Below are 9,595 nucleotides of genomic sequence, written 5' to 3' on the forward strand. Positions count from 1 at the left end.
TGTTACTGCGGATGGCACAGTGACTGCTGCTAATCAGTGGCTGTTACTGCTACTGGCACAGTGGCAGCTGCTAATCCGTGGCTGTTACTGCTGCTGGCACAGTGGCAGCTGCTAATCAGTGGCTGTTACTGCTGCTGGCACAGTGGCGGCTGCAAATCGGTGGCTGTTACTGCTGCTGGCACAGTGGCGGCTGCAAATCGGTGGCTGTTACTGCTGCTGGCACAGTGGCGGCTGCAAATCGGTGGCTGTTAGTGCTGCTGGCACAGTGGCGGCTGCAAATCGGTGGCTGTTACTGCTGCTGGCACAGTGGTGGCTGTTAATCAGTGGCTGTTACTGCTGCTGGCACAGTGGTGGCTGCTAATCAGTGGCTGTTACTGCTGCTGGCACAGTGGCAGCTGCTAATCAGTGGCTTTTACTGCGGATGGCACAGTGACGGCTGCTAATCAGTGGCTGTTACTGCTACTGGCACAGTGGCAGCTGCTAATCCGTGGCTGTTGCTGCTGCTGGCACAGTGGCAGCTGCTAATCCGTGGCTGTTACTGCTGCTGGCACAGTGGCGGCTGCTAATCAGTGGCTGTTACTGCTGCTGGCACAGTGGCGGCTGCTAATCAGTGACTGTTACTGCTGCTGGCACAGTGACGGCTGCTAATCAGTGGCTGCTATTACTACAGTGGTGGCTGATAATCTACAGCCAAGCAAAGGGGGAGGAAGAGCGGCAACATAAGGTGGCCTCTGCAAGCGGCACCACAGCTATGGCCTGCGGGCCACATGGAATTAACAACTGTAGAGCGCTTTGGGGGCCAGCAGAAAAGGCTTGGAGGGCTGCAATTGGCCTCGGGCCTGACTCTGGACACGCCTGAGCTATGTGGAGTTCTCAGAACACGCATGCACTCAGCCCTAGTTTAAATGGCATTTGGGTCATTTCCAATCAACCTTATAGGATCACAAGTGTGATTGCTTGCTTTCCAACACCATTTATGACTGCAATTAATGATTAAAATAATGCTATAGTGTCATAAAAGATAAATGCCTACCTCATCAGTGGGATGGCTCTGATTAGTCCAAAGGCTTCCTGTATCCTTCTCTAGGCCAGCAATCCATGGACGGGTCCTTCTCTGGCCGGGAGCGTGGCTGAGAGAGTGCGTCTGCCCAGGGGCGTAACCATAGATCCTGCAAGGGATGCAGCTGCAGGGGGCCCCTTGGGAGGAGAAGTTTCTTTTCCCTTTCCTGAGAGACTGACAACTGCACAATTGTTCTAATGACTGCATCTGCTCAGCCACTGATCAGGAATCGCACAAAGTTTTGTAGACGGTCCCTATTTATTGTGCAGCAGGCTCTTGTGTACAGCCCCCAACCTCTACCACTCCCCATTTGCTCTGTACTGTAGTGATGCTGGAGAAGTCTGCAGAGTCAGTTCTGCTTCATCAGAGATGGACAGAGTGAGTGTAATAAGCTGAGTTTGTCTGTTTTCTGTATGCGTTGTCTGCACACCATGTGTCTCCTATGTGTGAAATGCACATTTTCTCACAGAAGCTAATGTAACTGATTAGGGGCTCTTTTCCACTATGTTGCAATTTGTGATCAGATTACCATTGCTATCGATCACAAAACACAGGGTGCAATTACTAATAGAAACACTGGCAATCATTTCCATTAGTGCAATTGGACGTGGTTTGAGTGCAGTTGAGCTTTTTATACTTTGTATAGTAGCTTAATCAGGGCTGTCTGAGTAATTTTGGGTACCTGAAGTCGGAGGTTTCATAAACTGAGGAGTTGGATGATTTTTGTACTTAATCCACAGCCTTGTTAAAGGGAACCTAAACTGAGAAGGAAATGGTTTTTACCTTTTAAAATAATACCAGTTGCCTGACTCTCCTGCTGATCCTGTGTCTCTAATACTTTTAGCCACAGCCCCTCAACAAGCATGCAGATCAGGTGCTCTGACTGACGTCAGACTGGATTAGCTGCATGCTTGTTTCAGGTGTGTGATTTTACCATATATATTCAGTTGGAACATTAGAGAAAACACCTACCCTGCTCTTTCATTCTTAACTGCTCAGCCTGCTTGTTAGCAGCCCTGATAAAATCCCTGACTGAGCATTGTCTGGCGTTGCTCAGGAATCATAGCTGAGTCAGTCATCTCTGATGTCTTTTCAAGCCCAAGCCTGCCCCCTTCTGGCTCTGCTATGACTCCGCTATGATGATTCCTGAGCAAAGCCAGACTGAATTCTCAGTTGGGGATTTTATCAGGGCTGATAAGCAGGCTGAGCAGTGAAGAATGAAACAGAGAGCAGAGTAGGTGTTTTCACTATACAGGAGTGCTTCGTCTCTGGTTCACTTTAATATACTGAGTTGGATGATTTTTGTACTGACTCCACAGCCCTGGTAGTGAAAATTAGAAAGAAATGAATTTCCTAGTGGAAAACACGTAAACTCCCACTTCACAAAATTTCAAAATACTTGACACAGTTGGCATTAGAAACACTAAAAATTTTATTTGTACGATTACATGATTTACATCAGATAATGATTTTCATCAACAATGCATAGCTGTTCTGACTGCATGTTGCTAAACTAGGCCACAGATGGAGCAATTACCCCTAGCAATCAGATTCCGTGTTCAGGGAAGATGAGACTGTCCATCTGTTGGAAAGAGCGAGATTTTCTCACGAAGTCTGAAGTGCTTGCTCTGCACTAGAGGAGTTGGGTAGCCATGCATTGGCCAGATTTATTTGTTTTCTGTCTCTAGGCCAAGTATGTTGTGGCTCCCCTTTTATGTGCAGCCCCCTTTTCCAGGTGTATCATCCATGTACAGCAGCCCCTCCCATTCCATGTGCAGCCCCCTCTTCCATGTGTATCATCCATGTACAGCAGCCCCTCCCATTCCATGTGCAGCCTCCTCTTCCATGTGTATCATCCATGTACTGTAGCCCCTCCCATTCCATGTGCAGCCCCCTCCTCCATGTGTATCATCCATGTGCTGCAACCCCCTCCCATTCCATGTGCAGCCCCCTCTTCCATATGTATCATCCATGTACTGTAGCCCCTCCCATTCCATGTGCAGCCCCCTCCTCCATGTGTATCATCCATGTGCTGCAACCCCCTCCCATTCCATGTGCAGCCCCCTCTTCCATGTGTATCATCCATGTACAGCAGCCTCTCCCATTCCATGTGCAGTCCCCTCCTCCATGTGTATCATCCATGTACAGCAGCCCCTCCCATTCCATGTGCAGCCCCCTCCTCCATGTGTATCATCCATGTGCTGCAACCCCCTCCTATTCCATGTGCAGCCCCCTCTTCCATGTGTATCATCCATGTACTGTAGCCCCTCCCATTCCATGTGCAGCCCCCTCCTCCATGTGTATCATCCATGTGCTGCAACCCCCTCCCATTCCATGTGCAGTCCCCTCTTCCATGTGTATCATCCATGTACAGCAGCCTCTCCCATTCCATGTGCAGTCCCCTCCTCCATGTGTATCATCCATGTACAGCAGCCCCTCCCATTCCATGTGCAGCCCCCTCTTCCATGTGTATCATCCATGTACAGCAACCCCTCCCATTCCATGTGCAGCCCCCTCTTCCATGTACTGCAGCCCTTTTATTCCATTTCCAATCAGATTCTCCCGCTTGTCCCTGTGCACAATGGTAGTCTGAATAAGGAATCTGGTTGCTATGGTAACATCACTCCTCCTTTCTGGCTGGTAACCAGGCCCATTTGTCTTAAATATGGCTAAGCAAACAAAACAGGACATCCACAAATGGCAAGATAAGTTGTTCTGTAAGTAATTACCGAAATACATTCTTCATAGTCACTTTGGTTTGAAACATAAAATACAAATTCATTGTTGCGTAACAAAGTCTATATCCATTGACGTATGTACAGAGATGATTAGCTACAGGATACGCTCACAAGAAGTCGTTACAATAGAAATCCAATTTAAACCGTTAAGTGGATTCATTCGATTTCTGGGACATTAAGGTGCTATAAGTTTTTCTGTACGGTTGTATAATGTCAGTCATCTGCTCATTGTTATTCATTTAAAGTGTACCCAAGGGGACATGTGACATGAGATAAACGTGCGTACAGTGCAAAGAGTATTAATAACCAGGATGTTTTACTTGTATTATTTTTCTGCCTGAAAGAGTTAATTTTTAGACATGGAAGTGACAGCTTCTGTCTTGTCGGGAATATAGTAAACATCACTGATAAGAAAATTACACCAAAAAAGTTTTCCTGGCAGAATACAACTTCTGAGGGCAGAGGAGAGGTTAAAAAAAGTCAATAGTTCATGTATTTTAACTCTGGGACACTTAATAGGCTGCCATTGAGCAGAGGCAACAAAACATTCATTCTACTTTGTAAATGTATAAATATAAAATAAAACATGGGATATCTAAAATTGTCATTTTTAGGAGTAGGAGGATAAATACAATTGTTTATCACATCAGTTTATTTTCAATTTGGTTTCACTTTAAATAGGGCTGACAGTACCCACAATCCAAGTATGGCTCACACATCATGGCTTCCATAGACTAGGACCAGTTAACCAGAATAGTGTGATTTTGAGATAATGGAGTAAGCCCTGATAGATACAGGGAGAACATAAAAACAACACGCAGCTTGTCTCCTGGCTGGGCATTGATCCAGGGACTACAGCGCTGCAAGGTGAGCGGGCTATTCATTTAACTGGCATGCGACCCATAACTGGTAAGCTAGCATTGTAAAGTACGTTTCAGAATTGTCTCCAATTCACTGATTCAGCTGGATTTACACCCTGCATGTAACAATGCACCCCTTATAAAGACTGTGAACTGCAATGGAGACTGGACATAGACTTTAATACAAAGCCTGCGTTGAACGAGTTAGAATAACACGATAAGGCCCCGTTCACACTGCACGCGTTTCCAGCCGCGTTTTGGAAACGCGTGCGGGTGGCCCGACACGCACAACATCAGACAGTGCATATAGTGCAATGTCTGATGTTCACACTGCATGCGTTCCGGACCTGTGCGGTCCAGGAACGCATGCTGCATGCATTTTTTGTAAAAACGTGTGGCTGTCCCATTCACTTTTCAGTGATGGGATCAGCCACGCAACGCACACAAACGCGGATGGCGTGCGTTTGTACGCGTTGCGTTCCGCACACATGGCCATCCGCGTTTGTGATGTGAACGGGGCCTCAGTTACAACACAGTACTGTGAACAGGCCCATAGCATTGCATGCATTCAGAATTATTCTGCAACATACCGAGTCCAAAAAGTTCCCCCGAGTCCCATCTGAATGTGGCCATGCATAGACGCAACGTCACAGTTTTCTACCACCGAGTGTCACCACTGCATGTCAAATGATGACATGTACCATGTTTCCCCGAAAATAAGGCGCTGTCTTATATTAATTTTTTGCTCCAAAAGATGCGCTAGGGCTTATTTTCAGAGGATGTTTTATTTTTTGGGGAAACACTGGTAGTTTTCCTATACAAAATGTATATTCTGCATGCCAGGCTGAAACACAAGCAGCATGTACAGAGATTGTGGTTGGCAGATATTGGCTCTCAATTACAAGAAATTGATTCTGCTGATCATGTGGGTAAGAGTCTATTTCTTGCAGGCAGAGAACTCTGTCAGGCTCCCTAGAGCTATGATAGGATAAACTGTGTGTCCTGGGAAGAGGTGAAGTTCTGCTGACGCTTATCACATTACGACAGATCAGGAGGACTGGCTCCAACAAAAACACAAATTGCCTGACACACATATACAGGACTGTAGAACATTATTATGCTGCTGTCCTGTATCTAGGCTTTGTATTGAGCGTGACTTACTGGTGTCATGTGGGCTGCTGCTATTCGGGGGAGGTCTTATATTTCAAGCATGCTAGGGCTTATTCTCAGGGGATGTCTTAGTTTAGGGAAAACAGTATGGTGTTCCAAACGCCGTTTTGCTGCATTTTAATTCAATCCCGACTGGCTGGGAGGCTGAACTGCCGGACATCGGTTGCGCTGCAATGCAACGAATTCCAGAGGCGCGCACGTTTCCGCACACAGAAGGGGCACATTGAAGTGCAAGCACATCATATCAGCATAAAGGTGCATATATAGTGTCTTGCCTTTTTGTTAGTGTTCTACTTTTGCATGCTACCGCAAATGCTTTTGGTAGTTTTCGGTTTGTTATAATGCAATGCCACACCCCAGTGTTAAACTACCACTAACGTTACCCATTTACAAATCATGGTGAGGGAGGGGGCTGTTGTCCAAACTTCCCACCTGGACAAGACCCTGTAAGATAAGTTTAGCGTTTGATGGCAGAGTACACAATCTGTGGTTACCTTCAGTGACAATTCTAGATTTCCATCAGTTCCAGAGACCGGCAAATTATGGACGCTGTCATATTTATTTCCATGTTAAACAATATTGGTTGCCTGGCTGTCCTGCTGATCTATTTAGTTGAAGCAGTGTGTGAATTCCACCAGAAACAAGCATGCAGCTAATCTTGCCAATAATGTCAAACACCTGATCTGCTGCATGCTTGTTCAGGGTCTAGGGATAAAAGTATTAGTGGCAGAGGATCAGCAGGACAGCCAAAAGGAAATAAATATGGCAGCCTCTATCCCTCTTGCTTCAGTTGTCCTTTAAAGAATTTGCCGAAGTGACATGATAAGATAGACATGTGTATGTACAGTGCCTAGCACACGAATAACTATGATGTGTTCCTTTTTTTCTTTCTCTTTTTTTTTTTTCTCTGCCTGAAAGAGTTAAATATCAGGTATGTAAGTGGCTGACTCAGTCCTGACAGGAAGTGACTGCAGTGTGACCCTCACTGATAAGAAATTCCAACTATAAAACACTTTTCTAGCAGAAAATGGCTTTCTGAGAGCAAGAAATTCCCCTTTTTATCTCTTTCCTATCAATGAGGGTTACACTCACACTGTAGTCACTTCCTGTCTGAGTCAGCTACTTACATACCTGATATTTAACTCTTTCAGGCGTAAAAGGAGAAAAAGGAACACAGCATAGTTATTTGTGTGCTAGGCACTGTACATACACATGTCTATCTCCTCATGGTACATGTCACTTCGGGTATCCTTTAAGAATGAACCAATCACATGCAGTTTCTGGCAATTTGGACTGGGCTTCAAAAGCTGGACTGAGATTCAAAGTTACAAGAAGATTTACATCGACTCATCTTGTTACTTAACGCCATTATACGTTAACTTTCTACCTCCAGCTAATATTACTTTTTTTTGTTAGGAGGTAAAAGATGCAGAATCCTCTTCCTTGTTTTTGCCTCGCTTTTTCCTAATACAGCAGGAAGTAAAACATCCCTTTGCATGTGGAGGGTTTTAACGGTTTGCTACAATGATGCATTAACTTCACAGTAAGGCGGGCTGTTCACATTCGTCGGGATGCTGGCTCTGCGTATATGGCACAGAAGGAATCGCTCCCATCTCGCTAGCGACTGAGAGGCAAAGCAAGGCAGCTTTCACAATCCAACATGCAGAGCTGCTGAGCATGTCCTGAGTAATGCCAGACTACTGTAAGCACAGGCGTGCCCATGTAATACAGTTTGCTAAGATAATTATATATTTGATGAAGTTTTTTGGCTATCACACTTTATGGATTAAGTGGGAAGATTGAAAGGTCCAAGAGGAGAGACTGCGGGCCGATTCTCCAAGCAACCGAAAGGGCTCTTTTCTACTAGAAATCACAAATGCCAGCGATTGCAATTTTTTATTCGCATTGCATAATCATGCCAGACAGCAAATGCGATTTGCAAATCAAATTACTATAGTGAAAAATACTTTTATTGATTCTTATGAAAAAGTAGCAACCCTAGCAATTTACGATTGCAATTTAGAAATTGCTCTCAGGGCCTTTTTCTACTACCCTGTGAAACGCAAGGTACATTAAACTAATGGAAACGGCAGCAGCAATTTCCATTAGTGCAATCTGATTGCCTCGCAATTTTGGTCCAAGCGCAATCGTCGTCCTGCCGCATTTTGGATGCCATTGAGCTCTACTATACTGAGCATTGTAGCTCGATAGCAATCGCATAGTGGAAATTGAAACGCAATCGTATTTCATATTGGAAAAGGGCCCTGATATGTCCTGTGTAGCTCTGCAACAGAAAACTACCTTGTAATGCATTGTTAGCGTAGGTATCCTCTGATTGTGTATTTTACCGTTCACATTATTCAAATGCAATTCAGGATAACTTAAAGGGGACCTGAAGTAAGAGGTATACGGGGCTGCCATATTTATTTTCTTTTAAGTCTTGTCAGATCTGACTTTAAAGTCTGAAACACCTGATCTGCTGCATGCTTGTTCAGGGGTTATGGCTAATAGTATTAGAGGCAGAGGATCAGCAGGAGGGCCTGGCAACTGACATTGCTTAGATGGATATAAATATGGCAGCCTCCATATCCCTCTCACTTCAGTTGTCCTTTAAAGGGTACCTCCAGTGACATGAGACGTGTGTGTATGTACAGTGTCAAGCACACAAGGTTGTGTTCCTTTTTTTCTGCCTGAAAGAGTTAAACATTCAGGTATGCAAGTGGCAGTTTCTCTCCAGTGGGACTATATAGCATAACCTTCTCTGATTAGGAATTACAGCCATAAAACTATTGCCTGGAAAATACGGTTCTGGGGGCAGGGGGTAGATCAGGGTCAATAGTTCATGTATTTTGGCTTAGAGCCAGACTGTGTGAAAGACTGCATTCAGCTGAGACAATTCAACATTAAACCTACTTTTGTTTAAGTGAATACACGAAAAATAAAACTCTGGGATCCTAAAAAAATAATCCCTAGGGAGTCTGAGTTTCCCCTCCTTGCTTGCTTTCTTCCACCAGACTAGATTTCTGACAGTCACTTTTTCACAGCAGTAATTGACAGGTCATTAGATTTGTACGGGGAAATAATGGCTGTTAGATGTCTGGTCAGGTTAGAGAGACCAAGAAAAAAAGAGAGGGAGGATCCCTGTCCCTATCACCAGCCCTTCTGTCAGAAGAGAACCTGTCATATTATCATAGGAGTTTTATAAATAACAGGATCATTGTGGGAAAGTGATATCAATAACATATATGCATCCAAAAGTGGTGGTACACAAATAGGAATTCGGTGCTAGCCAAACCCCAGGAGAACATCCAACATGGCCGCTGCATTGTGCTTGAGGTATCCAAACGACCGATTCTCTTTTTTTGAAATATATGCATATATTAAAAGGGGTATTTTTTAAACAGTTAGGCCTCCTTTCCACGGACTGTTTATAGGCAGTGAAATGCCTCTCAAACTCTCACAACTGCTCACTGCTGCCTGATAACTGCTCGCTGCTGCCTAGTAACTGCTCACTGCTGCCTGATAACTGCTTGCTGAGCACACAGTTCAGCAGTCCGTGAAAAGGAGGCCTTAAAGCGAAACTGAAGATTGTGCTAAAACAAAGTGTTTCGCTTACCGGAGGCTTCTGCCAGCCCCATGAAGACTTCCTGTCCTGCGCCGGTCCTCCATGATCCTCCGTTCTCCCGCCGCCAGCTACTTTTGTTTTTACGTCAACTCGTAAGTCAACGGCAACTGCACACCCTGAGCCACACGTATATTTTTCCGCA

The sequence above is a fragment of the Hyperolius riggenbachi genome, chromosome 10 (genome assembly GCF_040937935.1).
Source record: "Hyperolius riggenbachi isolate aHypRig1 chromosome 10, aHypRig1.pri, whole genome shotgun sequence".
In the NCBI taxonomy this organism is placed as follows: domain Eukaryota; kingdom Metazoa; phylum Chordata; class Amphibia; order Anura; family Hyperoliidae; genus Hyperolius; species Hyperolius riggenbachi.